The sequence below is a fragment of the Mirounga leonina genome, unplaced genomic scaffold (genome assembly GCF_011800145.1).
Source record: "Mirounga leonina isolate KUSES-001 unplaced genomic scaffold, KU_Mleo_1.0 Mir_154, whole genome shotgun sequence".
Classification (NCBI taxonomy): domain Eukaryota; kingdom Metazoa; phylum Chordata; class Mammalia; order Carnivora; family Phocidae; genus Mirounga; species Mirounga leonina.
Genome location: NW_023270389.1, coordinates 53,176,603 through 53,192,073, shown reverse-complemented (window position 1 = coordinate 53,192,073; position 15,471 = coordinate 53,176,603). Strand labels below are relative to the sequence as shown.

The 15,471-nt window shown below is 39.7% G+C and overlaps 1 long non-coding RNA gene across 2 annotated transcripts; it reads right to left on the bottom strand.

Moving 5' to 3' along the window:
• Positions 1–802: 802 nt before the first annotated feature.
• LOC118013726 lies at positions 803–14,155 on the bottom strand. Of its 2 annotated transcripts, XR_004680105.1 has the most exons (4): positions 13,722–14,155; positions 3,778–3,857; positions 3,184–3,275; positions 803–918 (listed from the first exon to the last, which is right to left on the bottom strand). It is a non-coding gene; the product is annotated as an uncharacterized LOC118013726 (long non-coding RNA). The 2 variants fall into 2 exon arrangements; XR_004680104.1 differs by lacking the exon at positions 803–918 and having other exon boundaries at positions 3,172–3,275; positions 13,722–13,972.
• Between the last annotated feature and the right edge of the window lie 1,316 nt (positions 14,156–15,471).

Sequence of the window (15,471 nt, the reverse complement as noted above, 5' to 3'; positions counted from 1 at the left end):
AGGGTATCTCTATTTTCAACTTTTTGAAGAACCTCTATACTGTTTTCCAGAGTGGCTGCACCAGCTTGCATTCCCACCAACAGTGTTGAAGGGTTCCCCTTTCTTCACATCCTGTCAACATCTGTCATAGTGTGAGGTGGTATCTCATTGTGGTTTTGATTTGGATTTCCCTGATGCCGAGTGATGTTGAGCAGTTTTTCATGTGTCTGTTGTCCATTTGGATGTCTTCTTTGCAGAAATGTCTGTTCATGTCTTCTGCCCATTTCTTGATTGGATTATGTGTTCTTTGGGTGTTGAGTTTCATGAGTTCTTTATAGATTTTGGATACTAGCCCTTTATCTGATATGTCATTTGCAAATATCTTCTCCCATTCTGTCAGTTGTCTTTTGGTTTTGTTGACTGTGTTCTTTGCTGTGCAAAAGCTTTTTATCTTGATGAAGTCCCAATAGTTCATTTTTGCCGTTGTTTCCCTTGCCTTTGGAGATGGATCTAGCAAGAAGTTGCTGCAGCTGAGGTCATAGAGGTTGCTGCCTGTGTTCTCCTTTAGGATTTTGATGGACTCCTGTCTCACATTAAGGTCTTTCAACCATTTGGAGTCTATTTTTGTGTGTGGTGTAAGGAAATGGTCCAGTTTCACTCTTCTGCGTGTGGCTGTCCAATTTTCCCAACACCATTTGTTGAAGAGACTGTCTTTTTTCTATTGGATATTCTTTCCTGATTTGTTGAAGATTAGTTGACCATAGAGTTGAGGGTCCATTTCTGGGCTCTCTATTCTGTTCCATTAATCTATGTGTCTGTTTTTGTGCTAGTACCATATTGTCTTGATGACTGCAGCTTTGTAATAGAGCTTAGAGGCTATTGCGATGCCACCAGATTGGTTTTCTTTTTCAACATTACTTTGGCTATTTAGGGTATTTTCTGGTTCCATACCAATTTCAGGGGAAGAGAAATAATAAAGATTAGAGCAGAAATCAATGAAATAGAAACCAAAAGAACAGTAGAACAGATCAATGAAACTAGGAGCTGGTTCTTTGAAAGAATTAATAAGATTGATAAAACCCTGGCCAGACTTATCAAAAAGAAGAGAAATGACCCAAATAAATAAAATCATGAGTGAAAGAGGAGAGATCACAAACAACACCAAAGAAATACAAACAATTATAAGAACATATTATGAGCAACTATATGTTGACAAATTAGACAATCTGGAAGAAATGGATGCATTCCTAGAGACCTATAAACTACCAAAACTGAACCAGGAAGAAATTGAAAACCTGAACAAACCCATAACCAGCAAGGAAATTGAAGTGGCAATCAGAAATCTCCCAACGGATGGCTTCCCAGGGGAATTCTACCAACATTTAAAGAAGAATTACTACCTATTCTGAAGCTGTTTCAAAAAATCAAAATGGAAGGAAAACTTCCAAACTCTTTTTATGAGTCCAGCATTACCTTGATCCCAAAACCAGACAAAGACCCCATCAAAAAGGAGAATTACAGACCAATATCCCTGATGAACATGGATGCAAAAATTCTCACCAAAATACTAGCCAATAGGATCCAACAGTACATTAAAAGGATTATTCACCACGACCAAGTGCGATTTATTCCTGAGCTGGAAATTGGTTCAACATCCACAAATCAATCAATGTGATACACTACATAAATAAAAGAAGGGACAAGAACCATATGATCCTCTCAATAGATGCAGAAAAAGCATTTGACAAAGTACAGTATCCTTTCTTGATTAAAACTCTTCACAATATAGGGATAGAGGGCACATACCTCAATATCATAAAAGCCATCTATGAAAAACCCATAGTGAATATCATTCTCAATGGGGAAAAACTGAGATCTTTTCCCCTAAAGTCAGGAACATGGCAGGGATGTCCACTATCACCACTGTTATTCAACATAGTACTAGAAGTCCTAGCTTCAGCAATTAGACAACAAAAAGAAATAAAAGGCATTCAAACTGGCAAAGAAGAAGTCAAACTCTCACTCTTTGCAGATGACATGATCCTCTATGTGGAAAACCCAAAAGACTCTACCCCAAAATTGCTGGATCTCATACAGGAATTCAGTAAAGTGTCAGGATATACAATCAATTCACAGAAATCAGTTGCATTTCTATACACTAACAATGAGACAGAAGAAATAGACTTTTGTTAACATCTTAAAAGATATGTTTCCTTGAAGTTGGGGGGCTTGAAGGACCTGGAGGAGGATGTTCTCTGCATGGTGAGTCTACTTTCTCAGGCCTGCAAGCTGAGAGTCTGAGCTGGCTGGTGTGGCTCAGTGTGGCTCACATGGGGCTGCACAAAGCATCATCAGTAGGGAATCATGTGCTTCAGCTTCCTGGTGTGAAGCAGAAGCAATGACAGAGGTGCTAAAGGCTCTAAGATGACTTCCTCATTGGGAGGGTAAGATCCAGGGTGAGTCAGCTTCCTTTATCCCAACACCCCTGACCCCACTTCCTCTTGGCTAGTAAATCACATAGCATGCACAGCATGAGTAGGGAAAAGATTAGAACACTAGACAGGAGGTTAAAAGGCCCAGATTCTCATTCTGCTTTTGATGTGCACTGAAGTTCCCGGACAATGCATTTATTTCACTGCATCTTTTTGTCATCAGCAAAAGAAGGTAATTAAAGAAGATGAGTGGATTTTTATGCTTTTTAAAAATTGGTGGTAGTCTTTTATCAATAAATCTTATACAAAACCAAGGTACATAAAAGAATCAAAGCAGAGCCATGTTTGAAGTGGGCAGAGAAGTCTATTCACCTTCTCCTCCACAGAGCCTGAGAGCACCATATAACAGAGTCTGAAATTACAGGCCTCCACATCTCCAAGGTGATTTCCAGCTCAGACATTCTATGAGGAAAAAAAGTTTCACCCCTATCTCCGCTTTTTTTAACAAGGAAATGTAATTTCATTCTGCTTGTCTAATGTGAATAAAAGGAAAGGAATATGGACTAGGGCATGGTCATGTACTAAATGACTTCACTTTGTTCTTCTGCCTTCATGAGGATATGCAAACAGAGGAAGTAAAGGAGAGCTCTGTACCTCAAAGTGGTCATCCCTCTACTCCTCCATTAAGCAACAAAACAAAACAAATGAACATAAAGAGAAAAGATAACAATGTTTCCTGACAAAACATCCCTCTCTTTTCCCCCATCCTCACCTCCATGAAAGAATCAAGGGAGTCCATGAGTTCCTCTTTAAACGCCATTCCTAAACCTCCAGAAATATTAAGGCAGGAGATTGAAGTATGATCTGGAAGAGAGAAGGAAGAGGAAATGGGTGTGTAAGATGAGGCCTTTCCAAGATGGCAGGCCTGGGTGTTGGAAGGTCAGCCTCTCCATCCTTAGACATCTTTTTTGGTGGCAGGCTTCTGTCATCCTTCTCATTGTAAAGGGTATGATATCAGAATTAATAAAATAAGCCCTTGACTTACTCAGATTCCAGGCTGTTTATGCCACAAAGTACGTGATGTCTTACAAATCACTAATTCTCACAGGTCCATACATGAGAAATCTACTATCTTCTTCATAAGAAATGTAATTTTTTTAAGTTAACAGTGCTATAAAAATATACATATGCCCTCTAGGGTACCCTCTAATACTACTCCCTGTCCTCTCGCCTTATTTTATCCATTTTTCCTCCTCTTTTTATCCAAATATGGGGATAAAGGAAAGGGATTGTCTGAGTTCATTTCTGGAAAAGAGGTAGGTAAAAGGGGAGAAGAGGATTAACCATTCTTTTTTTTTAAACATACCTACTGTCCCTCCACTCAAGCCTATTTCGCTCCTCTTGAGGTGAATATTTGTTACTTCATTCAGAGATGAGTCAGCTTAGCTAATGAAAACATAAAGAAGTCAGGTTATGTTGTGTTCATTCAACTGAATTCCAGGGAATGCACTTAGTCTCACACTAAATGCAACCTAAAAAGAAAGAAATGTCTTATTCAGTGCTGAGTTACTTATCTAATCTGGGAAGCTCTATCAGAAGGCTGTTATTACAGTGAGGGATTTGTGGCAGAAATTGGGCCATGATGTATAAACAGCTGATAAGGATTGGCACTTATTTTAAAACCAGAAAGTTAACCATTAAAAAAAAGTATAGACTTGGGCGCCTGGGTGGCTCAGTCGTTAAGCGTCTGCCTTCGGCTCAGGTCATGATTCCAGGTCCTGGGATCGAGTCCCGCATTGGGCTCCCTGCTCCACGGGAAGCCTGCTTCTCCCTCTCGCACTCCCCCTGCTTGTGTTCCCTCTCTCGCTGTGTCTCTCTCTCTCTGTCAAATAAATAAATAAAATCTTTAAAAAAAAAAGTATAGACTCATAGAAGAATTTTAGAGGGAAAGGAAGCTTAGATGTGTAACAAATTATGTCAGATCGAGTGGCTTAAAACAGCAATTATTTATATAACTCATGAATTTGCAGTGGAGAACGCTTGTCTTTGTTCCATGTGGCATCAGCTGAGGCTGATTGCTGGGAGTTGGAGCATCCACTTCCAAGGTGGCTCACTCACATGGCTGACAAGTTGGTGCTAGCTGTTGGCTCAGAGCTCAGTGGGAATTGAAGGCTTTTGAGAACTCTTTCTTTCTACCTGACCTGCTCTGTGGGCTGCATAGTGGCTGGGTTCCAAAAGTCAGAATCCCAAAATATAAGTGGAAACAGCCAGTTTCATGAGGCTTGGACTTTGAAACAGCCACAGCATCACATCCACTGAATTCCATTGGTCAAGCATTCTCAGAGAAACCAGATTCATGGGAAGAATGTAGACCTAACCTCTCAATGAGAGAAATATCAAAGAATTTTGGGACTATATTCTAAAACTGCCACAACGTGAGATAGAGTTGTGTGTAGTTGTGGAGGAGGGTATGTTATCGGAGGGATAATATGATCTGAAAGCAACATTGGGAGACAAGAGGACATATATCCCACCTTCATGCCCAGTGATATGAAAGCTACAAGACCTAAACTAGCCACCACTTGAGTGGGCCACAGAGGAAGCAGTGTCCTAAGCCAGAGTCCTCTTAATAGGAAGATAAAAGGAGAATTCAGAGAAGGGTTAAGAATATAAGGAATTTTACTGATCATGACCATGAATTGTGAGAAAGTGTTTTGAGACTGGGAAGGGTAGTAGAATATATGTGGGACCTTATAAGGATGTGAACACAGGAGAAGTGGAGTGATCTAAGAGTCTGGTGTTTGTGTTAGCAACACCTATGAGTGTAATGAGACTGAACTCCATGGATTCAAGGCAAGTAGCAATGGAAAGATGTATGACAAGCATTATCCATTAGATGTGTTTGTTATATAGCATATGAGGAATAAGGACCAAAGGTATAAAAGACCCCCGTAGATCAGCACAAAAGAGAAAACTCAAAAGGAAAAGTGACAAAAGCTAGTGAGGCACAGGCAATTCACAAAGAAGAATGTCTCAGTAAGATGCTCAATCTTACCAGAAATCAGAAAAACACAAATTAAAACTACAGCAAAGTATTATCTTGTTTATATAAGATTGGAAAAAAAAATCTAAGAGCCTGATGATATATCAACTATTGGTAAGAGTGCGAAGCAAATAATAACTTTCATATATTGCTGGTGGAAGTGTAAATTGACACACCAATTTAACAATATGCTTTGTGATGGGGCAATTTCAATTCTGAGTGTATTGCTCTAGAGAAATTCTTGCACATATGCAAGAGCATATATATACACCAGAATATTACTTGACAATATTTTTATGGTAGTGAAAAATCATAAACCACCACAGAGTCAAGAACAGGAGAATAGGTAAATATAATGTAGAATAGCCATATAATGTAATACTCTGTGGCAGCTTACATGAATGAATTAGAGCTATGCATATTAACACAAATACATCTCAAAAACATAGTAAGTTACAAAGCAATTTATGAAGGATGCATTCAGCATGATACTAGTTCCTCAATAAAATGGAATGACAGTGATACCTACCTTGTGGAGTTGTAAGATCATGAGTGAATACAAAGAAGGTGCTCAGAATAGTGCTGGGCATGTTGTAAACATTGCATGTGCTAGTTATTACTATTGCTACTATTATTGTTGTTGATATATAAAAAATTTTGCATAGAAATAATAAAATCTTATCAACCTATCTCATGATTGTGATTACTATTGCAGTGAGCTGCACAGAAGATGTCATCTCTTTCTACAATATTTACTTCTTAAAAAAAAAAATGTTTGAACTTACCATGGTAAATCTCAGGAAGGGGATACATGGGTGTTGTGGATATGCATACTCCTAGCAATCCATGCTAACACTGTCATACCCTCCAGTTTTGCAAAAGACAGAAGCCAGCCACCCAGGACTTGCCCTATTTTCTTAAGATGTGCTTTGAAATGACTTCACTTACTTTCTAGGAATAGGAGGACCAATTATTCACATGTTTGACTCATCGGTGAAAAAGGAACCAGGGACTATTTTGAGTGACAGACTTCCAATTTAGTGGAAATTATAAAATTAACCTAAAACAACCCTCCCTCCAAAAGTATAAGATTTATCAGGTTAATCATGGGGACTGTAGGTAATGCTATCCTTAAAGGAACATTCTCTAAACTCTCTTTCTGGGCCTTATTTCCAGAGGAGAGATGTTGAATGTATGGTGGTCCAGGTAACACTCTTCAGAAGTGGACATTGTGAGGTGGCAAAGTGACAGAGAGATGCCCCCTCAAGCTGGGACCATCTCTGAAGAAGTCTATAGCACTTCAGTTAGAATCCTTTTAGTTAAGAATGTTGAAGCACCTGATGTTTGGGATTGAAAGATGGGCTTTTGGAAATCCCATCATAGGGATGGTGAACTTTCATAGTTTGATGAGAGAGATTTGGTAAAATACTAATATTTGAACTTAATTCCTCACCTTCTGAGTTAGTAACAAGTATGCTCTGCCTTCTCCTCAGAGCTGCGTAGAACATGCCTAATTTGTAGAGCAGAGTCTTAGGACCAAAGAGATCAGGCCCTGAGGAACAAGCCAAAAGTTTGGGAAGCAGGAAAGTCAATAGAAACAGACTCCTCTCATTTTGCATTTGTGTGCTGGGCCTGTTCTCTGCTCAGCTCACTCTTGAGTCCTGATCAGCTGACCAGCACCAGTCATTAATCCAGCCACACTGAGAGGATTACCTCTGTCCACAAATGATTGATTATCAAGTGGGCCAGCCTTGTGACTGTTCCAAAGCCCTTGAAAAAGGGCCCACAGATATCATGTTGTTGTTACAATCTAAGTGGGAGCCTGAACCAAGGCAGAGAAACAGAAAGCTTCCTACACAGTTTCCCCTCCCACACCAGCTCCAATCTTCTCTACACTGCATGATTCATTTCCGCTCCTTCCCACCTGAGGGAGCGGAAGAGGCTCTATCCAAGTGGCTGCTACCCAGAGGCACGCTTACTTAATTGCAGTGAAAGGCACATCATTAGGTTCAGTCCAACCAAAAGTGTGCTCTGTATTCCCAGCATTGATTTTGGTCCTCCCAAGAACACTGTAAAGTTAACCTTTATTGAGCACTTAAACAAGTGTTTTATATGTTTAGTTCACTTAGTCCCCACAATAATCCTCTGTGGTATGTATTATTATTATTATTATCATTTTCATTTTAAAGATGGGAAATTAAGTCTTAGATTAAGTACCAGAGTTACACAGTATGCAGCAGAATGAATGAGTATTTGAAGTTGAGTCTGTTAGTCTAATTCCAAAACTGGTGCTTTTAATGACTGTAAAACGGTATTTGGACCCACTCATCCTATGAAGCTTTTCTAATTACTGTGAGGAGTAGAAATTACAATAGGCATGAACAGAGGACGTTACCTCATAAGCAGATAATTAGGCACATTCCATTTGATATCATGTGGAGAATCTACAGGGAAAAAATTATTATCTGCAGCTATAAATCTTATCAGGGAGAGGTGAATAGAAAAGTGAGTAAGATCAGGGAACAATTAAGCTAAGGCCTACTCTAATTCCTCAGGGTTTCTGAGGTGTTTTCTTAGGTATTGTTTCCCAATCTTCTCAACAATGTGTTACCACTCCTTTGTCCTAATCATCTTTGATAACTGTCAGGGTGGGACTTCCAAGCTAGGACATTGAGAATTCCTGAAAAACATGGAGGAATGGCCTGATGGGGGATCGGGGGTGGCTGGAATAACTACAAAGATAAATATTCCAGTTACCCAGAAAATGGCTCAGGACGGTGAGAGAATTGATGATTCCCAAGTTGAGTCTTGAAAGACCACTAAGAGCAAATTGCAAGGTGAGGAGCATACAAGACTTGGTGAACAGCATGAACAAAGAGATGGAAAGAAGGAAAGAGCATGGGATTAGGGCTAACCACAAATAATTTGGTTTTCCTACAGCCTGAAACATAAGGTAGGAAATGAAAAAACTGAAGCTGAGTAGACAGGCAGAGTCCAGAAGATGGAGTCCATCTGGGGCGTGTTAAAGGAGTTCGGGGTTTAGCTTATGGCTGGTGGGAAACCATCAGATGGTTTCAAGCAGACAAGTGATAGGATCACATTTGCATTTTTAGGTATTTGGCTCTGAGAGCTGGGTAAGACTTTGGGGTAGAAACCCAGTAAAGAGACTGTTGTAATTGTCCTGGCAAGAGATGAGGAGGGACTAACTCAAATCAATGACAATGAAATTGAAAGCAGGGAAGCGTACAGGAGATATTTGGAAATGGAATCAGAAAGACTTGATGACTGACAGGATATAAGAACTCTACAAGTGAAAGAGAATGGTTTCGCTCACACTCTAGGGGTTTCCATATTAGCTACTTCAAAGACAAGAGAATTGCTTTTTCCCTTTCTCTCTGCTGATGAAGCACCAGGGCTAGCCCACTGTATCCTCTATTTATGTTCATGGCAACTTTTTAGGGATTGTATCACCCTTCTTTGTCCCAAGACCTGCGTGGGGAACTATGCTGGCTCACCCTAGCAGATCTTCCTAACTCAAAATCTCAAGAACAGGATTTGGAGTAATTTACTGTTTCCCACATGGAAGGATCCTCAGGAATCTTTAGGCAAATTGCTTTATCTTCTACCAAGAGCTCTGCATCCCATGAGGCTGTACAGCTTCAAAAAGTCAGTGAAAATGTGGCATGACTTCTTTCCCAGGATAGGAAATTGTCTACTATATATCTTTGCACCCAAGAAGAGATGCAAGTGACATTTTAACCGCCAGCAGTGTACTTGACTAAAGAAAGGGGGGAAAACTACTTTGGCTACATCAGCCTCTAAGTAACAGTTAAAACCACAGAAGTAGGTGAGAACATTCAGTGAGAAATGTAGAATGAGAAAAACGGCATGATGACGGATTCTAGGGAAACACCAACTTTTGAATTATGTGTGGACAAGAAGGCTAACATTGGGACTAACGTAACAGGAACGTCAATAGAAAATTTTACTATAAAAACCCAGGGGCAGAACATTTTAAACTAGGAAATAGTAATGAATTGTCAAAGTTCAAATAAACTAAGGTCAATGTGAAGTGTCCATTAGGATTGGTTGCTGATGGGCTTAACAAGAGCTGCTTCAGTGGATTTACTGGGGTAACAGATTATTAGTAAATTGAAGTTTGAATGGCAGGTAAAGAAATGGCTGAGGTAAGTAGAGGGGAGAAATGCTGTATAAGCATGGGTATCCACTGATGGAAAGGAGCCAGTGGAGAAGGGCAGGCTAAAGAAAGAAGAAAGAGTGACAATAACTGATGGAGCTGGGTCCTGTGGGAGACAGGAAGAGCTGGGATCCAGAGCACAGAGGAGTGTGCTCTGAACCAGAGAAATGGCAATTCATTTTGCTCTACAAATGAAGGAAAGTGTGGGGAGGGGTGGGGGAGTATGAATGTAGATATCTATATAGAGAAACAAGAAGTTTAAATATTTCATGCTTGATTGCCTCAAATAAAAAAGTCAGTATTTAGTGCTGTCTTGCACTGATGTTATAGTGACCCTAATCCACAGGGTTGGGTGATTCTCTTCAATGGTACCCAAACCCCTGGTTCAGGAACAAGGGTAACCTAGACCCTTGATACAGGGTTGGTTGAGTAAGTATGGCAGCAGATGTGTAAACACTGTGACTTTGCATTACAGTTAAGTTGCTTGAAACTGTACCATCAAATCACATAGTGACCCATCACTTAGATTATTTATTCTACATACACTCCATACATCAGCATTTTTATTTGCATGTAGCTTTTTTTTCTGCATGAAAAAGAAGCAGAGGCTTTTTATTGTTCTTCCTGAGGTAAAGAAAGGAAATATAGCTCTTTAAAAAAAATTATTTTATTATTTTATTTTATTTATTTTTTAGATAGAGAGAGAGAGTAGGAAGAGGGCCAGAGGGAGAGGGAGAGAGAGAATCTCAAGCAGGCTCCATGCTCAGCACAGAGCCTGACACAAGGCTTGATCTCACAACCCCGAGATCATGACCTAAGCAGAAATCAAGAGTTGGACGCTTAACCCACTGAGCCACCCAAGTGCCCCAGAAATACAGCTCTTTTGACAAGTTATTTTCTTTTGATAAGTTGATCTAAAGCCAATCCCATGTATTTTGTTTGTTAATATTTCCTCAGAGTCTGAGGTTCTCAAGATTCATTGTCAGGCTATTTCAGAGGCTAATAAATGTCACCACTTTATGGATAGCCAATTCAAATAAAATGGATTATCATCAACTTAGTAAAAGGTACTATAATTGATTGAGTGCTTACCCCTTTGTACAGAATTAAGAGCTTCTGTGGACAGTAGCAGGAGTTCATGATTAGGAAAGAGAAACAAGTTAAACTTATAGAAAACGAGCTTATTAATAAAGAGGTTGAATTGTTCAATGTCACTGGATAAACCTCTATTCAGTTCTGGGACTGTAAACAGGTTGGATAAAAGAGAAGGAAGCAAAATGGGAACAAAACATTATGGAAAGTTAGTTCTAGACCTCAAGTAATTTTCATGGAATTTGGGACAGCAAAACTTACTCCTTTCTACATACTGAACAGTCAGTGAACAAACACTTTTTAATAGAATCCTTAGTCTGTTCTAACTGTCAAGCAGGGGTCTGGCTACAAATTTATAACACTAGAGTTAGACATGTATTTAAAGTAGAGCTGGCCTCTGAATGCAAGATACCTTTGCTTAAATGAATGTCGAAGAATTTGAGGAATGTTGTAGAACTGAAATGTGAAGCTAGGAAAGTTGCTTTGGCTCTGTCAGAGACAAAAATTGTTTAAATACTTTAAGGCTTAGAATACCTATGAGGGTATGTGCCTCAGTGTCAAGTTAGGGGAAAATCAGTTTCAGTGGAATTCAAACTGGATCAGCCTGCTCTAGATAAAGTGGAAAATGCTAAAAGCCATAATGAGGCTAGGGAACTGGGTTAGAGGTTAGTTTCCTGTCTTTCTGGGGTGAAGTTCTCTCTGTGCTCCTCTCTTGGGATACAACCTGGCAGATCTGAAGAACACGATGCATATGAACCATCAGGGCAAAGGGAATACGTATAAAACTGCTTAACCTCCCTGCCCTGACTTTTACTTTCCTCAAAGCAACAGCTTTCTCTCATTCCATATCCTCTAAGCAGCTGCACCTAAATTCATTTTCACATCCTGGACTGGCTCTCTCACTCTCCTACAGCATACATTCAAACCATTTCTCTTGGGTCCACTTTCCTTGGGCTCTTTGGAATCTGACCTTGCCAGTGGAATGCCTAAACAAATGCTTCATTATAGAAAATCCATTAGGGTTTCCTTTTTATTTTATTTTACTTTTTTAAAGATCTTATTTATTTATTTGACAGAGAGAGACACAGCGAGAGAGGGAACACAAGCAGGGGCGGGAGGGAGAGGGAGATGCAGGCCTCCCCCCGAGCAGGGAGCCCAATGTGGGGCTCGATCCCAGGATCCTGGGATCATGACCTGAGCCTAAGGCAGACGCTTAATGACTGAGCCACCCAGGCGTCCCAATTAGGATTTCTTTTAAAAAATCAATTAAAATATGCATATGTGAAACCATATCTCAGTATCTTCTCAACCGAGTTAAATCCCATGGAGTTTCTTTCTTCAAAATTAACGATTTACGACTCTCTGACTGTCCTTTTATTGCAACATGGTCATAGTATATCGCAGCCAGAATTGGCCAGAGCCAGAAAACAGGATGGCAAGTTTCCCTGGCCAAGTCTCCAGAGAGCTTTGTGAGCATCATCACAGCCAACTGTTGACTTTCAGTTTATATAAATCCCAGGGCAGATTGGAAAAATTGTTATTGTTAAAAACAAATTGAAGAGAACTATGTGTGAATCTAAGCATTCCCCAGGATAAAGAGAACAAGAACACAGTATCATTCCCACTTGGATCAACAGGAGCTCCAATCACTTAAGACAATAGGAGAGGATATACTTTTTTCAAGGGAAGTCTCTCTGAACATTGATTTCACACTAGGTGTGCACCTGATATAAATGATTTTGAAGATACACAGATCAATGAAGGTATAACCAATATAAATTAAATGCACAGGTCTCTGTAAAGTTATGCCATTTTGCTCCCAGAAGGAAATCACTACGTGTGTCATGAAAATAAATTTCAATTTTAGCTTTCCTTTGCTCTCAAAAGGTTTTACATCTCAAAACTTTGCTTTTTAAAAATATATAAATTTTGGGGACGCCTGGGTGGCTCAGTCAGTTAAGCGTCTGCCTTCAGCTCAGGTCATGATCCCAGGGTCCTGGGATCGAGTCCCACATCGGGCTCCCCGCTCTGCCGGGAGCCTGCTTCTCCCTCTGCCTCTGCCTCTCTCTCTCTCTATCTCTCATGAAAATAAATAAAATCTTTAAAAAAAATAAAAATATATAAATTTTGGTTTAACTAAAGAGTTAAGAAGACTTCTGTGAATAGATGACATCAAAACCTAGTGAAATTTGGATTATTATCATCATTAATACTATTGACATAAAGAAATGTGGGTTATATCAGTGCCCACAACTCAGTGACTAGCACTTAGTAAAAGGTCATCAAAAACAGATGAGTAAGTTGGAAATAAATGAAATAAGAGAACGCAACTTTTTTTGTGGTGATGACCTGTGGGACTCTAGAAGCTAGGAAACTATTATTCTCCTTGCTGCTCTATTTGTCCTTCCTTCCTTCCATCTTTAAAGTGGGCTTAGTTTTTTGTAAGACCATGTTTTAAGTTTATTTGAATGCAAGTTTTTACTTATTGTAAAATTTTCTTTCTTTGGGGGAGAGAGAGGTACTGGATGAAAAAGTAATATCAAATATTATATCATATTATAGGAAGACATGATTTAAGATACTCTGAGTCAGGCACTTAATATTTTTTTTAAAAGATTTTATTTATTTATTCATGAGAGACAGAGAGAGAGAGAGGCAGAGGGAGAAGCAGTCTCCCGAGGAGCAGAGAGCCTGATGCGGGACTTGATCCCAGGACCCCGGGATCATGACCTGAGCCGAAGGCAGACACTTAACCATCTGAGCCACCCAGGCACCCAGGCACTTAATATTTTACAAAAGGATAAAGTTTTAACGTGGCTTAGCAGTGGCAGATGTGAAAGCTTGATGCTGTGTGGGCTCTAGAGTACACCACCGGGGTCAAATTCTGGCTGCAATATACTATGACCATAGACAAGGTATTTAACTTCTTTAAGCCTTAATTTACTTATCTGTAAAACTGAACAACACCAGTACCCACCTCTTGAGGTTGTTGTGAGTCTTGCTCCATGTAAGCACTAAGAACATGTTCAAAACTGTTAGCTTTATACGTCTTTCTTCAATTTCCTAGGAAATTCAAAGTTCTCTTGGATTCTCTAGATAATTGTAGCTATTTGGATGTGAATACAGACTGTAGAAAAGAGGAGAGCCATGCAAAGAAGTGAGTCTGGAGAGAATGATATTCCTAGGATTGCTGTGTAGATTCTTCATAGCAGGAGGTACAGAGAATATTTAAAAGCAACAAGAGTGTTTTTGGGTCAAGGTGAAGGGCTTGATTTGGACCAGCTGCTGGCCTTTTTAATGAAAGGAACTTCCATGGCAAAGAGCACTCTCTGAATGCCTGCCAAAGTTGAGAATAGCACTGACTACAGAACTCCCTTGAGTAGAAATAGAAGCACTTTGCTGTAAGGTGGGCCCCTCCTTCAAGGCACAAAAATGCCATCTCTAAATGCCTCCCTGACCACCATTTTTTTGAATTGCAGTTCTTACCTCCTCCTTCCTATCAACCCCTGCATTCTCAATCCCTCATTCCTTGCTATATTTTTTTCTCCATAGAACTTGTTTTCTAACCTATTTTATATTTTTCTTACCTGAGTGTTCATTATTTAAAGTCAGTCTTTCTTCACTTGAAGTTACACAGGACAGAGAAGTAGGTCTGTTTTGTTCATGGATTTATCTCTAAAGCCTAGAATGGTGCCCGGTACATAGTAGGAGCACTTTATATATTTGTTGATCAATGAATGAATGAATGAATGAATGAATGATTCATTGGATGGAGGGAACATGGGAAAGTAGAATGATTTGACATGGTTCCTCACTTTTTAATTATTTAGACCACTCGTGCTTTTGAGGCCAACCCTGACACAGTAGCTCATCAAGAGAGAAAGTAGAGGACTGAAATAAACAAACAGAAAGAAGGGCAAGAAGTTCTGCTCTATCATGCTTTCAGTCTCCTTTGAAAGCTGCTGGTTGGATTTAGAAGAAAAAGCCTTTGCATTTCAGATTTTCCCTTCCCCAGTCCCTGGACCGAGCAGTGTAAAAAGGACTATGGCAGATCTCTGTATCTCTGTTTGTGGCCAGCACCCAAAGAGGTGTACGAGAATCTGTGGGAAGCAGACCTGAGGGCAAATTCCTCTCAGTCACACCTCTTTCTCTGCGTGATTGGTGTACATAGTGTGAGGCTTTATACCTCATTGAACAGAGATGTGTGGGCACCTCTACAGGACATGCTCAGATTCTCAGAGTCCTGTCTTAACATGATTTATTCATTGACTCTATCAACTTATCAGTAGGTTTCAACTGAAGTTTCATTTGTGGTAAGTGCTGATGACAAAGCCTAGGATAGTTCATCTAGTTGTTTCCAGAAGATGGGGCATACCCACCACTGACCAGTGGAAAACCCATAGCCAGGAAACAGTTCTTTATAAAGTATGTGGTTCTAAAGTAACCAACTAGCTGACTAAATCTTCATCTGTCTAGCTAGATGACTAATAAATAAACCACCTATGATAGCCAGAATAAGCTGTAGATGGTAACAATTTAGACATACATATATGAATGTTATTAACCCAAGAACCATATACAAACTAATCCCTGATTATCTCTGCAGCCCTATTTCCCTCTAGTCCCTAGATCACTAGCAGCACACACACACAGCAGTCTGTTTCTGCCTTTCATTGTTTTAACTTCTGCTTCAAATGCCTTCTTTTCCTGTCAGCCTATCTAACAAT